The sequence below is a fragment of the Patagioenas fasciata genome, chromosome 12, assembly GCF_037038585.1.
Source record: "Patagioenas fasciata isolate bPatFas1 chromosome 12, bPatFas1.hap1, whole genome shotgun sequence".
In the NCBI taxonomy this organism is placed as follows: Eukaryota; Metazoa; Chordata; class Aves; order Columbiformes; family Columbidae; genus Patagioenas; species Patagioenas fasciata.
In genome coordinates, this window is record NC_092531.1 from 1,691,999 (window position 1) to 1,713,435 (window position 21,437).

Consider the following 21,437-nt stretch of genomic DNA (forward strand, 5'->3'; position numbering starts at 1 on the left):
CAGTCTGGCAAAGGATATAAGGATGTTCCTTAAATCCCCCTTTGACTTCAGTAGGACATAAACATATGCTTGAAGTTTGGCATGTTTAGAGCTTTGAAGACTAAATTCACAGACAGGTTTGGGAATTGCAGGATGGAGCGATATCCTGCTCAGATTTTGGGAGCCCTGCCGTGTCCTGAGCCTGCAGGCTGGATTTAGATGTCTACAAACATGACAAATGGAGGTAGGATTCAAGCACACAGCACACTGACTGCAGGGAGGGGTGAGGGCCAACTTACCTAATAGGCAATTAGAAGAAGAGAACCTTTAGCTTGTCGCAATTGTGAATTTGGGCCCCATTGCTGTAGTGGATGCAGCACTGGGAGAGGTCCATGCGGTGAGGCTCCTCTGGGATGCAGGGCTCCATAGCACCATGTTGGTCCTTCAGAAGAACAGGCAGAGGGAAGATGCAGCACCGCAGCCTCCTCCACACCTTTCCTTCCTCTGCCCAACAGTGTTTTCTCCAACACACAACAGGACAAAAGGGGACGGGGGCTGTCAGCTTCCAGTCATATTTCGGGCAGCCTCCAGTCCACCTCGGTGCTTCCAGCCAGAGGAGGATGAGAAGATGGGCATCTTGTCACCCACCCTCACAAGGTTTCAGTGTCTTGGTGCTTGACGTACCCCCGGCTATGGGCAAACCTGACAGCAGATCTTCCAGGGACCGCCACGTGGCCATCCATCACACCCAGCGTGTGCTGTAGGAAGCCTAGATTCTGGATTTAGACATTTGCAGCAGCAGATAGGTTGGCTAGAGATGCCTACACCTTCTGATGGGTGGAGTCCCAACTTTTCACCCAAATATGGCTTTTAGCACAGGCCCAAATCATCAGCAGCCAGTTGAAATGTGTCTGTTTTGTAATTTATTTCAATGACACCTTCCTGCTGCTTCACTTTATGCTCCTGAGGCTCGTAAGGCTTTTACTGAGACTCTCCACACCCAACTTACCTATTGTCTGTGTTGTCCTCCTGCCATTTTCAGTGGTACCAGATAACACTTTCAAAATTATTCAAAGCAATTCTCATGGAAAAAATGCATCTTCCTCATGAGATTCAGTTTCATGATGGAGTAAATTGGAAAGATCTCAGTGGTCAAGTTATGATTTATTTTATTCTAGTGTATCTTCTGAAAAGTATATTGTTATGACATGTAACCTTTGTCGAACAGAAGCGTTCATATTATGATAGTAATGACACTGAAAACAGCTGATGATCTTACATTCATTTTGGATAGGGGCAGGACATCAGTTAACAAAAATACAGCTGCCCAAAATCATATGCATTGATTAAAAAGCCATAAATATGGCAAATTGAGGGAGGTGGCGGGGTCATGCTATATAACTTCAATGTGATTAAATGCTTTCCAGCGATATCATTCTTACTTTTGTCAAAAGGATCAAGTTGTTTCGTTGTTTTTTTTTTTTTTTCCACTTCTTATAAGTGAAGGCAGAAGACGGAATATTCCATCATATGATTTAGGTTTTTTAATATAAACAGATGGCTATACAAGATGGAGGTAATTTGCAACCTGGTACACTGTAAAAAAAAGATCTTGTAAACACTGATCTTCTAATCTTCTTCAATTTAACAACAATTGTGGAGGGAGGAAAGATGTGGGTGAGAACAGAAAACAGGGGAAAGAACAATTTAAAAATTAAAAAGTTTAGAATTTCAACCTGATTCAATTTGTGGTTTGGAATGTTGCAATACGCAATCTGAAGACTTCAAAATATTCAGCTGTGTAGGATGCCCCTTAGTGGCTGAATACAAACACTGTTGACAGAAGAAATAATTTTAAACACACACACAAAACCCAATAAAATAATATTTGTATTTATTAGCTGAGAACAAAGTGTTGTAAATGCTAACATATGCACAGAAGAGCCTACAAAACCATGTTTACATAAAACATCAGAAACAGTTGGAAAAATGCAAACAAATAATAAGAGAACATTCCTGAATAATAAATTGCATTGAGAAGAAAAAGAAAATATGGGAAAAGGAGGAAGAAAATGGTCAATCTCTGCTTTTCTTTTAATCAGAATGTATACTATGGGATGGGTGGGCTTTGCAAATGAATACGGTCAGATATTGAACTCTGCTATGAAACCTGACCCAATATTTTTAATGATACTTTCTAGAATATGGAGTTTCTGTACAGAATTACAAAGTTACCTGGTCTGGTGGCACAGTCCCTTCCCAGCACCACATGGGCGGTGCAGCCTGTGTCCATCTCTGCTCCTGCAGAAGGCTGCCAGCCCGTGTTACAATATACAAACATTCCTACCCAAAGGGTGTAGAGAAATATTTACGATTCAATGCGAAAGGTTAAATTGTACAACTTCTGCAACATACACACAAATGTACATACCTAGTTAGATATAACAGTACAAAGAATCTATGAGAGATTATTTTTATTTAGTCTAACTTTTATCATGAGGAATATATTGCTTCTAACTTTTCCTTTTCAAAACCAGTCTTTGCATAGGAGTCGATTTGCTGCAATGAGGTGACACTAACGAAGCACGGCACCCCATCGATCTGTTTGCACCTGCTCTGATTTTAACTCTATTTTATACCTTTGGATCTCTACGGATATGCTGCATAACAAAACAAGTCCATTGTATTTACAGACAGTTCATTTGGAAATCTGATGCCCCTGCTAGTCATTATTCATTTTTTCTTCCTTGAAGAAGTCTGTAATTCTTCCACCTTTTTAGCCTGGCATGTGGAATTCAGGGCTGCGAAGTGTCTCATCACCTGCACCGCGGTACCGCAGCAGACGAGCCGCTCGGTGGCACCGAAAGACCTTTCCTCGGGTCACAGCCCAGCGCGGCTCAGAGGCTCAAGGGAAGCCTCTTCTTCTGGGTCAGCTGGTGTGTGCTGTAGCTGGATATACTGACCCCAAACATCCCCAGCAGCACGGCCGCCCGCTGCAGCAGCGTGTCTGATGGGTTGATAACGATTTTTCCTGCAGCTTGAGTCTACGGGAGAAACACGGCAAGTTACCCGCTGATTCAGCTGCGTGCAGCACAAACGCAGGTCTTCGGAACCTACAAAGGGCTTTTTCCTTCTCCCTGTCATTTAATATAATGTCTTCACTTTCTGCTGAAGGGCATTTGGCACAAACTATTGCCCATTTTGGAAGGCCCCCCTTTTTGTCCCTTTGTAATAGAAAGGACACATTTCTGATAAGATTTTTCTTTCAGTTGTAACTCATTGATTCCAGTGACTTTGTGGGGCTCCCTCTGGCCTAGGCTGAGAGGAGAGTTGAGTCAAGCGTGGAGGCTGAGGCATAACTGAGCAGGGACTTTCTTGTTCTGTGGAGTACAAAGATCTCTTCCTTCCCACAGATTAGCTCCTAACACAGTGATGTTCCATTGAATGTTAGTTACGAATTCAGGGAAGCAAGGCCAGAAGGGTTCAGTAACAGCTTTTATCAGCTCCATGGGTAGGACAAGACCAAGCAGACAAGTTTTAACACAGTCTCTTTGTCAAGTCCAACAGAGAAGCAGGAAATGCCAATTGAAGTAAAGATTAAAAAATACTTGAAATTATTATCTGAATAACAATCAGAAAACAAATTAAGTTACTGCTGCTTGCCTAGTACATACGATACAGTGACCAAGAGGCAGAAGCATAGTTGCATGGACTCCCGAGAGAGCAAAACACAAATTCCTATACATATTGGCACCATGAGTTAAAACAGATCATGTGTCTTTCTAGTTGCAGTGTTTCTTATGTGAAATGATGACTGGGCCTCAAATGATGATTTCTTCTATGATTTCCCTTGCAGTCCATGGACAGAAGGCATGGCACCACTAACAAGAGTGACAGATTCCAAGTAGCCTGATTTTCACTTCCAGATTATTTTCTTTAATGTGAGCGTAAATAATCAGAGCTCAGTGCTTTTACCTTGATAAATGTGGCCAACAGTGTGGCTACTTCAGCAGCAGAATAAACAAAGACAAAATAAATTCAAAATAAAATTACTAGGTAAGATGGTATCAAAAGATACGCAGGGAGGCATGAAAGAAAATCACTGCTAGGACTGAAACATGGTGTCCTTAGCTCAGCCTCTCAACTATTCAACTATCACCTCTCAGCTACTGTAGTCTATGATTTTGGATGCAAATCACATCAGTAAGAGCTGTGAGGCTGTGGGCTGTTTTACTCTCAGTTATTTAGCTGATTTTCTATGCTTTTTTTTTTTTCTGTATATAATGGTTGAAGCTCTAGTCCCCCAATGTTCCAGAGGTCAATAATGCTTGAGGTTTCTTTATCATAACCATAGAAGCTGGTTGAAGCGTTTGACTAGCAGCTCATCTGAGTTGCCTAGAAACCCAACATCCATCTTCCCACTAACATTCTCCTGCTGCCCCAAACACACAAAGCCATTGCAAGAGAAAATGATGTAGAAGTAGTTTCTGTTTAAGCACTGCAAAAACATAAACTCCTTCCAAGTATTCCGCATTTGGTATTCCAGCATGATACCAATTATCAGGATACCAATTTACTTTTCAGCAGAGGCTTAATTAAGACTTCTTTGAGTTGTTATGCAAGTTAACCCACCAGAAGCCAGTGTTCCCTTGGGTTGGTCATACAAGAATTTGAAATAAAATCAGTCTGAGCAAGAGAAATACCAGTATTTTGAAGATCTAATTAAAAGCAGAAAAAAAAAAAGACTGAATTTTCATACCTGCAACAACCTTATATACCCAGGTGTCATTCTCCGGAGAGGAATAACCATGATTTCTGAGTCTTCGTAGAATTCCAGCCCCTACAATTTTAGAACACACAAACCATTACTAAATCCCAGGGATTTTTCACAAGTTGACCCCTTAATGAAACGGAAGATTAAATCTAATACAGTTTGCTACAATGCCAAGGCACTCCAAGAAGCAACATATACAAACGCTTCATCCTCACCTGATGCTTTCTTCTCCCGAGCCCGTTACCTCCCCGAGCTCCCAGGGGTATATAAGCCCAGCTCAGTTGCATAACCTGTCACATGGGACCTGTCTGCATCCCTCAGGTGTTGGCAGAGCCCCGACCATCCCAGGTATGTCTTGTAATATTGGAACCTCTCCGGGAATGCCTGAAGCTCATTAAGGGAGCAAGGCGACAGCTGACCTCCTTAATAACAAAAGGGCCTAAGCCTGCTTTATAGATAGCACTGGACATAAAAAAAGGAGGTCATAATAGCATTTTGTGTCATAGAGTGACAATGCAAATAGTATTGGATGGCTTTTATGTAACTTTGAGCATATATATACCCATAGGATGACCTGACTGGGTAGGAAGCTTAATGCAGCCATGCCCCGAGTTGAAAGGATGTACTATTATAATAGGGTTATTTGGAGGCACATTTAAAAATAAGTTCTTTCTTTTCTGATAGCTTTCTCTTTTACTCAGCATTATGCATGTTTTTGCCCCTTTTTCTATTGCTAAAGCTTTGCCACTAAAAATACCTAAGCTAATACTTATTATTACTGTTACTGCTACTTTCTGTTAACTGTGGTACCTTTTCACTGTAGTGAGCTTGGATTCAGTTCTTCTCCTGAGGTCATATAGTACAAAATGTGAGAAATGGTGGTAAAATCTAATCCACTAAAATAATTTCTCCTAATTTTAGGAGTGTCCACGGACAGACTGTGCTGAGAAGCTGAATACACACAACCTTGAAGATGGATAGCAAGGCAGAATTTGGCTTCAGTTTCAGCCGTACTTCTAAACATGCAGGGTCAAAATCTTCAGGTGGTGTAAGTCAGTACAGTACCAGTGTGCACCGTGAGGCCAAATTGGTTTTCATCACACGTGCTCCACAGAGTAGTGCTGATTTACACCCCTTTAGTCTCTGCTACGGCAGCCTAAAGCTCTCTGAGAAATAGTCCTGACATAAAAGAACAGAAACATGAAATATTTCTACCTGGAGAAACACTCTACATTAGGCATTCCACAACGATATCACATATCAAGAATTCTCATAACTCATTTACTTTTTCAGCAGATGCTTAATTAATGCTATATAAAGGAACATTGCTGTTTTTTTCTGAGGCTCTGTCTTCCACAGCACACAGCAGCCAGAGCCCATTTTCCTCTCGCTGCACCACATTTATACCACATGAACCCCATCAGCACCGGCAGAGCGATGGCTCATTCACAAAAAAGGTAACTTGAGTTGAACTTGTCCTATAGCATCAATACAAATACTGAAAGAAAGGGACTGAGAACCTGTCAATCTATTGTGTTTTGATGGGGTTTTTTGTTTTTAAATATGTAACTTGCACAGTGACCTCATGCTACACCCAAAGTGCTGTATAACTTAGCTATAGGAAATGTATTAACGGGAAACAACGTAAAATTGGGAACCGACTGAAGTTAATGGAAAGTGTATCAGGAAACAGAAGACACTGCCCAAACGCATTTAGGATGAAGAGCTGCACTATAAAAAGGCAAAGGCTTTTTTCTCTCGTTCTTGTTTCTCACCGTATGCCCTGTGCTGACTTCCCTGCACCAACCCGCCTGGACGTGTTCCTGTGCGACCTCACCTAGGTGTCCCTGCTCCAGCAGGGGCATTGGACTGGATGATCTTTCGAGGTCCCTTCCAATCCCAAACATACTGTGATACTGTGAACAGGAAAGCATACGCTGCCCAGGGCAGGACAAGGCTAAACTGCAGAGCCCATGTTCTTCTGGAAATACACAGACGGCTGAGCTTTCCATTTCCAGCCTTCAACGGAGAACGTACTTAGTGCAGTACAAGAGTTTCACCAGCTGCAAAAAATGTGTTACTAGCAACTTGTGTCCTTTTGAGTGTAATTCTTTCTGTTCGGAGAACGGCAGTGAGATTCCTGTGGTACAGTACTCAGAAAAGGGGAGTTTTCCACCCAAGTTTCTTTGGAAAATAAAAGGGAAGGGAAAGAGTATGCCTTGAATACCACAGCTGTCTTTAAAAATGATTTCTTGGCCACACTCAACACAATTGAATTGTAGAACATTTTCTATCATTGCAGGTGTTATCAAAATCTGTATTACTTTTCCAAGGTCTCTGAAAGAACAACCCTCCCAGGCTGTTCCAGGAGAACTTTGAACAAACAAGGGGCTGACTCTGTTCTTTTTGAAGTTCAAGCCTCTGAGAACTGAGTTCTGACTGTCACGATGCAGAGATGAACGTGCCCCTCCTGGGCACGGGACCAGCTAAAGGAGGAGGAAAATCACAAGCAGCAAAGGGCTGTGCAGACCACTCGCCTCATTCACCTGCTAACACCTTCCCTGCTTGAGGATGACACTGCTTTCTAACAGACATCAAGCAGATAAGAATGCAAATGATATGCTGACATCCTCCCAGTCCCAAAATTAAAGGCATGGAACACTCTGAAGCCAGTTGCCAATATTCACCACCTTGTGCCATATTTCCATTAAAAGGAGACATCAGTAATTTAATTAAACATTTCTCTGCTGTAATCCTGTGCCTCTGGGACCAGCAAGGGCTGTTTCCCCAAATGCAGCAGGAATCAACCAACAGGAACAACTTATTTTCACAGCATTGACGGGCACTCCCTGAAAAGCAATCTGTGCTGCTTGTGCAGAGCAGGGTGCAGGGACACTCCTGTCAGCAGCACCCAGCGCAGCAGGGCAAGCACAGTGTGGAAGCCCAGACTATGGAGTTGCAGCCAACACATGGCTGTCACACAAAGGATGTTGTGCTGGTTTTGGCTGGGATGGAGTTAATTTTCCTAGTAGCTAGTATGTGGCTAGGTTTTGGATTTGGGCTGAGAAGTGTTGATAACAGTGTTGCTGGCTGGAGTTAAACAATGACAGACACCCAGATGTTCACATACAAGGATCCACCTGTGGGGTCTGCAGCTGATGGCACGCATGGAGTTGCTTTTGGTGAAAAATGGAAATGACAGAGGGAGAAGTAAGGGAAGGTGAGAGAGACAAAATAAAAAAGGGGAAAAAAGGGAAAGTCAGTGGGAAGAGAGGTGATGGGGGTGCCCAGGCGAGCAGCCTCCCCAGGGCTCCCCTCCAGTGCAGCAGGGTCGCCCCAAGAAGTCCCCTGCAGGAAGCACGCAAGTCTCACTGGGACCCGCTCAAACTGCTGCTGGTGGTTCCTGCTTGCGATGCCATTATTGCTGACCAGTGCGTGCTGGCCGGGCTGGTGTGCGCTGACCGACTGCTTCGCTCTGTGCACGTGCGTTATTTGGGCAACGAGCAATGGCAGGAGAAGGCTGGTGATGCTCCTGCTGCCGCAGTCGCTTCTTATGAGAACCCAACACAGTAATGGCTTTGGTGGGGCAAGGCCATGAGAATGACAGTGTGGGAGCAAGAACGTGAGACCACAGAGGGGCAAGTCCTGTCCCTGGGGCAGCTGGGGTGACGAGACCCGTGGCCAGGGCTGCATGCCTGTGGCAGGAGGCTCCAGCAGCACCAAGGCTGAGGCAGCCCCGGTGAGGTGGTGGCGAGTGTCCCTCAGCACAGGCACTGGTGACGTGGGACCCGCTGCATGCTCAGGTGGTCACAGATGATGTCTCCCGACAGTTGTTGCTCCTACCTGGTGGATGAAGGTTGCAGCAGAACACTGCCGGGCATTGCCTGTGTGTGGACACATTTCTGAACAATAAACTGGTTTAAAGCAAGACTCCTCACTAGCTTCACGGGTCATTAAGCTTGATTTACTCTCCGCCTTCCACATCGACACAGGGGCAGCGTTTTAAAAGAGGATTTCCCATAAAGCATACACAATTTTCATTCTATACCTGGGCAACAATAGCAAAATGTAGTATTTTGACATAATTTTTAAAGATAATTCAGGTATTCAACTGAAGAAGTACTTTCCAAAATTCACCATCCTTAAAGAGGCCAGGGTTGAGGACTACAGGCAGGATTCTGGACCTACCCATGGCTTCCACTGCAGCTCTTTGTGCAGGATAGGAGTAAAGACAAAGTGCTATCGCTGTAGGCAAATAAATAAACCACATAAAGAAAACAGTCCAGCAAATCTTCCTCTACACACAACTGTATGACTAATCCTGGGCTTTTTGACTTCAACAGTTATTAGATCTAGAGAGTACATCCTTGCACATCATTCTGCGCATTACTTGAAAATTACAGCTAAGCTCAGAGGAATTTTGCCTAAAACAAAGGTAACTAAAACACCGTGTCTGTGGGAGTAACAGGATTGGGAGCTGTCAGCTCAGAGAGAAGGGAGATGGTCCTGCCCCAAAGAGACCACGATCCGTGGGGAGGCAGATGGATGCCACCAGATGGGAGAGCACGGGCAAACAAAGAGAATACAAGGCTGGCGTGCCAGGCAATGTTCTCAGCTCACTCACAGCCACATTGTTTCCAAATTTTTGTAGGCGTTGCAGCAAAGCACAGTGTTGTGTGAAGGGATGTGAAGGTGGTTAATGAATTTTAAGATTATAAGGCAGGCAAGGAACAGGAACAATGTTAGTCATGTTGCATTACACAGTAATATCTTTGTGGAGCACTAAATTAGGGAGATGTATTGGAATATGTTGATGACAGAAGTAGGCAACACTGTCAATAAAAGAGGACAGGAACACTGTATGGAAGAGCTGAGGAATAGACAGACAATTACAGATAGTTCTGTCCTCAAAGTCATCTAGGGTTACGGATAGAGAACAGCAAGAGATTGTGTTGCTGAGGCTTATGGAGTTACCATTGAAGCAGCTTAAACGACTCATTTATTTCCTGCTGAGAATTGACTCGTTCACTTCCCACGGCTCCACTGCCAAGCAGTTACCTCTGTGTTCCCAGCCTACCTACCCAAAGGGCTTTGATACCATTGAGGAACAAAATGATAGCAACACAAAAATTAAACAGCAAAATACTTAATACCAGGAAATCAAGTTAATTTCTGCTACACAGAAAGGAGAACTTCTGCTTTGAAAGGAAGTTTTATGTTAGAAATTGCTGCAGTTTGTATCTGTTAGAAACTACAGGGAAAAAAAATCCTGGAATGTTCTTTTTTTTGAAGTATTTGGAAGGCAAAGGCAGGGAAGCGCTGCTGTCACTGGCAGCAGCACAGGCGCAGCTCAAAGCACCAGCACAGCTCGTCTGGAACCCACTCTGGTCACGCTGGAGTCTCTCGTGACTCCACATGTGACCAGCGCAGATGCCTGCACCCAAACTTGTTGCTCTAAACTTCCACTGTAATTTACCTAAGATGAGGGAAAGAAGCGATGCTTGATAGTACAGCGAGTTAATACATCTAGCGCAGACACACACCAATAAACACAGCCAGTCATGTGAACTGCACGCCACTGATTACAGCAGGACAATTCAAAGCGAAGCTGGTATGAAGAACGGCTATTAAGATGCCCAAAGCAAATGAAAAGTGTGTATTACAGGAAGCAGCTATAAAAATGTTTAACCTCACAAAAGGAGGATTGTCAAACCCTCCCTCACCTCTTAGATACTGATGAACAGTGATGGTGTCCGTGAACGCTGATTTTTCCCCAACTACTAGATGCGGTCAGTAGCCCAGCTCCATCTGCCCTCCCTCAGAGGAAAGCAGTGCCAGTAAAACTGAGTGGCCCACTACCTATGGAAAAGTCAACATGTGAGAACGCCAGCGTTTAAGGCCCTGCATGAACAGGTACTATCTGACCTGATGTGCAAGTACAGCATCTTGGGGGGAAGCACCTCCAGTGTCCCAGCAGACAGTCATTGCCCTACAGAACATGGCCAGTCCTGACTGCTACTAATCTGTGAGCGATCAGTTGGGTGAATAAACTCACTGCCAGTTTTTATGCAGCTAAAGAGTGTACTAGTACAAATTCATTTATTCATTTTACAACTGAAAACCAAAAAGATTCCACCAAAATGAAAAAAAAAACCCACCACCAAACCAAGAGTATAAAAAATGGGCATTAACAGAGAGACTTGGGGTCTTGCAGGTCTGAAGACCTCAATGGAAGCCAGCACCTTTAAAAAATGTGCTGCTGCACTCATGTCAGCCACTGACAACTCTGATGTTCGGGTCCACCTTAATGATTTGTACAACTATGCAGAATCTTTAGATTGGACTGCAAGAGAAAACTTGTCTAGCAGATATGGGCAGGGAGAAGCTCGTCTGCCTCTGCTGTGCAAGTGACATTGCATCACAAACACTTGCCTCTTGTGTCTTTTGCCTAACGTCCACTCCTGGGAAGTGCCTGAGTGTTTAAAATGCATAGCAGAATAATGGCTGTCTGCTTCGAGCAACAGCTTATGCCTTGCTGCTTCTGAGGTGAGTTCAGACAACCAACACAATGAACTATCAGAGTAGCTGGAACTCTACGGGCTGTCCTCATTGGTCTGAGAATTATCTGGATGCATACTGGTGGAAATGTTTCTCTATAGCTATTATTCTGGGAAGGTTCACATCTGACAGGCAGCAGATAGACTTCGGGTAGTGGTCCAGAGTCCCAGTTAACCCTGGAAACAGTGGGCAATAGAGTTCCCTTTTTCTCACAAGTGTAATGCCGTCTTGCAACGATCCCAGTATTCAGAGTACGTACCAACCACTTCAGCAAGGTAGCGCACTGGAAGGACAAGCAATGCAATCCTGACAGTTTGTGAAGAAGGTGGGCATCATCATTTAATGTAATGGCATTTTTCAGCTACCAAGGCACTGCTGCCCTGACTAGGGAACCCTATGGTACACCTATGGATATACCTGGATAAGTAAGATTCACAAAACAGATCGCTACTCAAGAGCACGTCCACTCCTGTGACTGTGTGTGCCAATTAGTGGTTGTTAATCCAAGACAGTGTAGTATTTGTTGCTCTAAGGGAGTGACACTGTATGGCTGCTATTTGCAAAGAAACAAGGCATTAGGCTCTCATGAATGGCCTGCAATTTTCTTTCCATTTAGAAGAGATGGAACAAAGAGGGGTGAGCTTGTTAAGGAGTGAGGAGTGTCCTGTCACTTGGCTTCCCAAAGGCCACTAAAATGGGTATCTACATCAAGACACTCACCAGAGACTGGCTCCTGTGCCAGGCTGAACACGTGCTCCTGGCTCACCAGTCCTCAGGGGGTGTTTTTCACTGAGAGTCAATATGAGAAATTATATTACAATCTGTGATGAGAACTCTTCATGTTGTGTCCTTCGCTGTTTCTGTGGCTGATGAGACAAAAAGCTGGACTGTCAGACTTCACGTCCTCATGGGTACCCTCCACCTCCTCTGCAGAGGGTCCCAGGTCATGAGGTTCCATTGCAGCATCCCAGATGTCTTCTGTGGCTTGGTACACAGCTATGGGTTGTACAGTGTACGCAGTGTACAGCTGCGTAGGGTAGTAACCTGTGCAGTGCACACATACACACAGCCCACAGCCTTTAGAATCTGAACCACTTGTTTGTGAAAAGCTGGAGAGACCATTCCCAGCAGTTCTATATTGCTGCTGGGACACTTTCTCATCAGTAAAACTATGCACGAGCAGGATTCTTCCTCCTACTTTATGTCCCGCATTGCAACCCTGTTACACACATGCCAAATCTCCACTGTGAAGCACACAAACGAGAGCTCATGAAGCAGCTTTCTGACACGCAGTTCTGCAAGTGCAGATATTTGGGCATGGCAGCCAAGGATGAAAGGCCACAAGATCTCCTGCAATGCTGCAAATGACTGGGAGGCTTGCAAAGAACTGCCATCTTTTGGGTATGAGAAAGACCCTAAAATACTGTATCCTGTGCTCTTCTGTAGACAGGGACATTTTTATTTTGTTTCAGAGCACAGTCATGGTGTGAAAAAATAGTAATGATGTCTGAGGTACCAGGGCTCTGGAATGGAGATGGATTTATTCTAAGAAGATTAATATAGATACATTCAAAGCACGACCACAATTTCAGTTTTAATTCTAAAGCACTGATTTACAAGAGAAGTGAACGGCTTCAATCATTTCACTGGTACCTCTCTGTTCTTTTAAAAAAAAAATCTCAGATAGTCAAAATGTGTGGGTTACTATACCCCATATGGTTTCATAAATTGTGAGTCATGAATCCTACAAAGTTGGTTGGTTTTGTGTTGTGTTTTTTTTTTTTTCTTTTTTCAACCCAAACTTTAAGGTCTACACTTCAAAGCACCTGATCCACCTTCTAAACAAACCTGTGGAATTTCTTTTTGGAAGGGCTGGAACTTGTTCTACATGCGATCACAGTTAAAATGAACCTGGAGCCATTATAAAAATAGATAATTTTATCGATGTTTACCATTCCTGCATAAGCAAATGTATCTGCACATGGAGAGGTTCTGAAGTTTTCCTTTGCGATCCACTAGGAAAGTTACTTACATTTAGCAGTAATGGATATCTAGATCTGTAACATCTAAAACCAGTTTCTAATTAAGAAACTGTAAATGCTTTGATCCATCCTGATATATATTGCTGCATGCTGCATGTTTCCAGTGCTACAGGCTAATGAATTAGTCCACCCAAAACACAAAAGGTCTGTAAATTCTCTTGTAAGACTTTGAAGTGCAATATAAGAAAATACAAATTATTGAAGCCTCCCAAGTATTAGAGAAAATGGTTCAAAGCTTTAAACTAAATTACATGGCTTCAGTGGGAACTTTGCTAGATGAATTTGCGTTCTTGAACACTTTCTGATATGTCCCCTTGTTTTGCTTCCTTGTAATTGCCTTTACTTTTCTGATTACACATGGTTCCCATCCCTTACTATCCATATTCCTATTTAAACGTTCTAATCCTTTAAAGAGACATCTATTATTTCTGGCATGGCATCGTGCCAGCACACTTGTGGCTATTTAACATGATTGGTAATCTATATTTAGGCATAATCCTGCGTAGAGGTACACATCTTATGTTGTGAACTCTCTAGCTGAACGTGGGAAGATTCATCCACTTAAGAAGAGGATAAAACAATCTGTGCAGGAAATAAAGAATGAAAACTACATTAATCAAAAGAACAGCATTTCTATAACATTTATTTTTGCATTAGGTAGCCTTTACTCTGATTAGGCGTTGTGGCTGTCTGACTGCGAGGCTAAGCAGAAGTGATTAAAACAGAATTTGAATTACCTAGGAGTGGAAAACAAAACAAGAGGGGAACAAGAAGCGAACATTAGCGCTTCAGCACGATACCCTGGGCTCCGCACAGAGCTCTCTGCAGAGACGCTGTTTCCCCTGGCACAACGCTAACAGCTCACTAGGACCAGATGGTGTTCACCTGAGAGCCCTGAACCAACTGAAGGATGAAATAACACAACTGTGAGCCGTGGTGTGGAACCTCGCACTGGGAATTGTCCCAGTGCCAGGGGCCTGGAAGGTGGTGAAATGGCTCATTTTTACAAAGGATTCCAGGGTGATCTGAGGAATTATGGACCGGCAAACCTCATGTCCTCGTTCAGCAAATCAGGAGGGGCCATTGCAAGGAACAGAATGAGTAGATGCATGGGAAAATATATCAGGAAGCACTCCACTGAACTTCTGTAAAGGGAAGACACACTTCACAAGCCTACTGGCATTTTTTTTGAGGAATCAATGAATACACGGACAAGGTGTACTAAAGTGCGTTTTTAAAAAATTCATTGCAAAAAAAAAAAAAAACCTCTCAAAAAGGAAGTCTCAGGGGCCACAAAGATCCTCATCTGAATAAAGAAACAATTAAAAGATACAAAAGAAAAAGCAGGGACGCAAAGTTTTCCCACTGGAAGGAAATCGCCAAAGCAATTCTATGGGACTTCGTGCCAGGATTTGTGCTGCTCAGCAAAGTCCTAAATGACCTGGAAAAGGTGATGAATAATGGGGGAACAAAGACTGCTGATGCCACTACGTTTATCACAGGGACTAAAATTGAAAGCTGACTGTGCAGAGCAGCAGAAGAACACTAAGATCATGAACAACTTGTGATAAAATGGCAGATGAAATTCCGTGTGGGATATAGCAAAGTGGTGCACATAATTACATAAACTGATAAGGACCGTTCAGGAATGAAATATTTCTATGACAATGTCAACTCAGTACCCAGTAAGGGGTCGAGAAAGCAACTGAATTTATTTGGAAAGGACTAGAGAACAAATCAAGGCACACTTCAACATGATGAACCTGCATTTTTAATAACGTAGGCAGTTTTGGTCCTCCCATCTCTGAAAGCAAGAAGCAGACTCGAAAAAGACACAGCAAAGGGCAAAAAGGGTATAATGAAAAGAAAAGTTTCTTTATGAAGAATGAGTAAAGAAGACTCTTCAAGTCAGATGTGATCTTTTAATTTTCTTCCCTGTTTCCGTACTTGCTCTACATGTTTGCTTCTCCTTTTCACGTTACCCTGTTCTTACCAACAGCCTTCCCAGACGTGCAGAATAATGGATTTTTTGAAATACAAGCTGTTGGGATTTGGGGGTTTTCCTTCCTCGCTCAGAGTGAGAGGGAAGGCTTCCTCTGAGCTTCCCGTACTCCTTCTCCAGTTCTCCAAGGCAGGAAATGCGGAAGGATTCACTGCCCGCCCCCCCATCCCCTGCCAAGTATGAAGGAAAAAAAAATACTCCTTGGAATTTTTTACCTCCTTCCTGCATCACACCCTTGTCAGCAAGATTTTTACCAATTATCATACACGGACTTCTCCAGTTCAGAGGCACAGAGACTGTGTTCAGTGCGTGGCTTCTCTGTGATTTAGGAGCTGCTGTGACACTGTTCCACCTTCAAGTTACTTTCAGAGCTGACCGCAAACTCCTCCCATTTCACAGCTTATAGAAATCTCAGACAACTGCTTTTTTCCCTGGGGTTGAGGTGGTACTACCAGCTAAGCAGGGCCCAGTCTTCCCTCTCACTTATGGCAAGTTTGTGTTAACTTTATTTGGAAACTGGAGCACAGGTACTACAATAGCCAGGGGGTGCAAATGCCCTGACTGCTTCATCTTAAAATTTAGCTATGAACAGCTTTTGATGGAAAACTCCCTTGAGAGATGTGTTCATGGATTCCCATTCATTTGAGCCAAAGACAGATCCTCAGTTACTGAGAAAGGCGCTGCTTCAGTCCTTGGCTCATACCACCTCAGACACCGGAGCACAGGTCAGTTCAGGGGACACAGGACTGACGGGCTGGGAGCTGCCCCTCATTACAGGCTCTGCTTCCCACAGGTGCACATCAATTCATCCCTCCCAACTTCTATACAAAATTGTTTCCCTAACAGAGACAATTTGGGTTTTGCACCGGTCTATAGGAAGCGTCCAATTATACAGATTATGCAGAATCCTCCTTTGCTTGGTTCCCTACAGTCTGAAGCACTCATCTTCATTAACTTAGTGTCACATATTTTTGTGAGCATTAAAAACTCTGTGAAAGGCTGAGTGTAGCATTGTGGAAAAAAAAAATTGCCAGTCACTATAAAAATGCAAAGCACAACCAAGGGAGGGTGCTTTAATTTCAGATAGACAGCTGTAAAATTGCTTAGCAAAGATAGTTGGAAATTTGTTTGTATTTCTTCCCAATTGCAATGCAGAGGTGAATGGCTGTGCACTGATAAAGCCATCTGTCTTGTGGGTGCCTAGAGGAAGACTCTGCACCAAAGCAATATTGCCAGTTTTACAGTTAATATCCTGGTGCACAATACTCTCAAGCTGAGAGCCAGACCACAGACATTTCCGTTGCCTTAGGACAGAGCTCAGAACAGCAGCTCCCCCATAGTGACTCCTGTGCGCAGGCACAGACTGGGACATGGAATGAATGTCCCTGCAGGGCACACTGGCAATGCGAGCACACCAGTCCCTGCACTGAGACAACATTCAGAACCCATATTTGAACCCAAAGAGAAGAAACAGAAACTGTGGGTAGACTGTTTTTATTGGGCTGGTTTTTCAGGTGACCTGCTTGTTGTCTTGGATATACACAAAGAATAACAACAATTTATAGAGGAAAAAAAAATGGTGGCAAAGACTGTCCTAGTTTGGATTTCTAACAAATAGGTTAATGGTTTTTATAGTATTATAGGGTTCTTTTCAGACTTTGATTGGCTTCAAACAAAATACTATGCAAGAGACTGATGTACAAAGCATCTATGATTTCTGGATAACAGCCATTCCTATGATTTGGATCAGCCTTAGACAGCTGGAGCTGCATCAAGGTTGACACAGAGGACACTTAGTTATTACTCAAAAGACGAATTATCCTCTTCGAGATACTTGCTCAATGACATCTCATCTTTGTGACTTTTACCTCCCAAGTTTCCCACCACTCTTCTTTGAAAGTGCAAGTCTCAGGTTATCCACAAGAACACTGTTGTGGTCAGAGCAGAACAGCTCTGCGAGTCACCATCACAACCTACAAGGGAAAAGCTACACCCACACAGCCCCGTGTCTCCTTCTCTCCTGTTCACATCACCTTGGTAAGGCACTGTTGCCAGCTGCTTCCCAGGATCTGCCCACGTTCTGATTCTCATCCCATGGCACCTGCAAGGTGGTTTCAGACTGATTTTCACTCTGCGAAACAGGGCAAGGCCTCGCAAATGATGGAGAAAGTGGATGGGCACGGGACTTCCAGAAACACAACAGTCACCTAAGTCTTTGTGTCTCAGGTACTCTGACAAGGACACCTGAAATGTTTCTGGTTTGATACTGAACTTCGATGTTTTCTGCTTATGCATGAGGGAATCAGACTGAAAGAAAGGATACTGCCAGGGCATTTTGACAGACAATGTTTTTTCCCTACAGCTTCCAGTGCAGGGGAGAGTTAAGGAACCTTTTGGAGTCCTGCAAGGCATGTTCTGTGTTCACACAGAGCCAGAACCTGGGAGCTGGAGGCTCTGGGCTGTTTTTATGTGAGGGTTTATACAGCCATTTCTGCTAAAGCCATTAGACTTTCCTCAAATAAAGCAGGAGAACTGCTTTATTCACATTGAGAAAATGAATCACTGCATTGCTCTGAATACATCTTCTCTTTGGCTCTTTTTCTTTTGTAACTTCTGGTACAAAACACTTCAGTTTTCTCCTCTGCCTTTCAACAGCAGGCTGCTGTCGCTGGTGCAGGCGCAGTACTTCCAGTTGCAAGTTGCTTTAAAATCCTTTTCCTTTCATGTTTATCTCCTGTAACAACTAGCCCTACTGTGGCTTTGCTGTTTATTGCACTGCTATGCAGTTATTACTCCTCTGTTGCTCCGCTGTGTAGCTTTGGGGCCAGGCTGTGACACAGCCTTGACTCCAGGGAGCCGTGAGGGTGATGAACCACTGTGATGAAGTGGGAATCCCACCGGCAGTTCTGTCTCATACAAGGATCCTCCTGAGAATCTGCTCCTGCTTCTTTCCAGATTGTGACAGCTCCGGGTAGATATTAAACGAGACTTCTCTCTGCCATTTCTAGCTCCAAGAGAAAACGTTCAGGCTGCCTGCATCTTGATTCATGACACCAACTGCAACTTGGCGCTCTGTGAGCAGCAGGAGCTGGGAGACTAAGCTGAAGTTCAATGAGTATTTGTGATGAATCCCTACACCAGTCTCCAACAATAGCTTAAGGTTTAGACAGTTAATGCTGATACTGACACTTAACACGTCTGTGCTATGGCCTGGAAATGCACTCAGAGAACTGCTTCTGTAAAAAAGTGAACATTTGCATATCGCTCTATAAAAGTGTTAATGCAACTTCCTAAGCAAACTTCTAAGTCTCAAACCAGTTTTATTCACCAGCAGTTAATCATGTAAAGTTAATCTTTCTTCAATTACCAGCTGGAAGAAATGCAACACAACAGATAATGCACACACTACACACCTGCATAACTAAAGCTATGGATCGTATCTTGCAGTAAAAAAAAGAAATACTAATTTTCCTTTGATGTTTAAAAATACGGAATCTTTCACAACAATCATTCTTAACTAAACCAAATCATTCCCCATAGAGCAATAAATTAAAACCACATAAGACAAACTTTAGAGGCTATTTGATTTGAACACTTTTTCAATTATTCTGCTTTCCCTTAAACAGACTGTAAAACACAATTCTATAGCTTCTTGTAGAGTGTGTTTAGTTTAGACTCTTATCCTTACCTAAAAAAATTAAAGCTTGCTCTTGTAGAAAACTGAAGAAATACTTGTTGACAGTAGCAGACAACCATTACACCTTGTGCTTTTTATACTCCTGTGAAGTTGCCTAGTGCCACAAGACTTCCTGATCAAAACAAAAAAGCACCGAAGACAATAAAGTACACATTAAATCTATAAGAAATCTGCTACGTTATCTCAGTTTTCTGTTTTCGAAAAAAGTTATAAATAAGGAATCATGATTGAATGAAGTTAGTAGTGCTTGACACCGCTCAGCATTTTTATTAATGATCTGTAAGTAAACATAAAGACATTGTGGTAAAATCTGCAGACGACACCAACATTAGCAGATCGTCGAGGCTAATGAAAGCAGTACAGGCACACAAAACAATCCACCACTTACTAATCTAGACACAATCAAAGAAAATTAATGTTAATATGGCCAAACAGAAAGTCAGGAACTTAAGAACAAGAAGTACGGAACCAGAACTAAATTCTGGAAAGCAATACATGTCAAGAATACTTGTCTACTATGACAAACGATTCAACATGGACTCCCTATACAATCCTATGGCAAAGAATGGACGCACACACAATGGAGTAGTCAGTACAAAAGCTGGCACTGCTGAGATGTTAAATTAAGTTCTATGTGCAGTTCCAGCACACTTGTTCTCTAAATGGTGGGGAAAAAAAGAGGGAAGAATGCACAAGAGAGCCGCAAAAACAATTTGAAGGCTGTAGGAAATGTCTTAAAGCAAATCACTTAAGCAGATAATGTTCGGGGTAGCAAAAAGGAAGTTGCAGTGTAGCTTGATTAGAGTGTTCAAAAACTTTCATGTACAGAAAATAGTGGCTACTGAGGGACTACCGAATCTAGTGAAGGAATGCATACCAAGAATTAATGGCTGAATGTTAGATCTAGACAAATTAAAATTTAAAATAAGGCATGTTTCTAACCGTGAGAGTGGTTGAGTTCTGCAATAAAACACCAGAGAAGGGGCTAAGTCTTCATTTCTTGACGTCTTTAAACCACGCTTGCCTGTCTCTGCAGAAGACTTGCTCTAGCAAAATACACAAATTGAATTGTGCTTTTGTAAGACTCGAGTTACTGGTCTTCATCCTGAAGTAAAAGGAAAATTTATGACCAGGGATCTCGATGGGGTCAAAAAATATAATCTCATGCCCTTTTAATCTTACCCTCTATGAATGTATCCATTTACTGAGTGAATACAGAGAAAAAACTTTCTGAGTGACTTTTGCCATCTGCATAACAACATGATATATAGCAGACTGTAAATCACCCAGTAATAAATATATGTCAGAAACTATTGAGATGAATATATCCTTGCAATGCCTTCTAATTTAGAAATCTAGATTTATTAAATTTTTACACTTTAATTTTATACTGGGTAATTGAATTAAATGTGAAAGGGTTAAGCAGACAGGCTAATGAAACACTGTGCCATGTACTTAGTTTAATGTGGTTGGAAAAATCAATGCACTTTGGTCTGTCAGTTAGCAATCACTGATTTAATTGAATAACATGTCAAGTATTTTAAACTGTTTACCAATGTAAGTAGAATCCAGCACTATAATAATGGTAATAAGCTAAGATGCCTTCCCTGAATTCCAATCAGATTTGAATATGACCTTCATTTTAAGCTCCAACATGCCAGACAGAGATCAAACAGCTGTTGCTGGGCCTACAGAGTTCGGTGATTACACCTGTGATTTCAAAAAAATATGTTTGCTATTGATTCATTCTCTACATCATCAGTAATGGGTGATCCGTTTGATCTTCCTAGCAATGGTTACTCCTCTGTGCATTTATATTCGCTTTTACTTAGTGCTACTGGGAGGAGGAATTAATCACACAGCAATCTTTTACTGAGCCTGCCTGAGAAGAGGTGGAGGCCACTTTGTGCATGATCACATGAAGGGAACAAGAGGAAGAGCAGGAGAAGCACCCACTCAGGTCATGTTGGGCGAGTTCCAATTACGGCTGTACAACAGCTCCTTACTCTTCTCCTTCTCCCTTTTACATTCCCAGGCAATGGCTTCCTAAGAGAAGATATGAAAGCAGAAAGGAGAGGGGGGGTCACAGCCCTGAACAAGTGGAAGGAGCTTGCCACTGCCAGACCAGCACTAGGAGCAGGGGATGTTTTGGTCATGGGACATGTACGCTCCTGTCCCTTTCTCAGATGCAGTAAATGAATTTTTTTACAAGATCCAGATGCCTGCAATGCAGATGTTTCCATCTGACCTACCTGTTTATGCTGCCATAACAGTCAACAAAAAGACTTAAGTTCTCCTACTTGTACCATTGTTCTTTTGCTAAAATAGGTATCGAGATGCAATCAGTTCTATTGGGCTGTACAAGTATGTATCTCATCCCAGTGA

The 21,437-nt window shown here is 42.8% G+C and overlaps 1 protein-coding gene across 3 annotated transcripts in view; it reads right to left on the minus strand.

Annotated features, from left to right (window-relative positions):
* Positions 1-1,851: 1,851 nt before the first annotated feature.
* The window catches only part of LOC139828908 (glutamate-rich protein 1-like), a 32,779-nt gene continuing 13,193 nt past the window's right edge, over positions 1,852-21,437 (minus strand). For all 3 annotated transcript variants that reach the window (XM_071813689.1, XM_071813688.1, XM_071813687.1), the window contains 2 exons: positions 4,739-4,819; positions 1,852-3,023 (listed from right to left, as the gene is read on the minus strand). The gene's annotated coding sequence lies outside the window, so the exon portion shown is untranslated. The remainder of the gene's footprint in view (positions 3,024-4,738; positions 4,820-21,437) is intronic.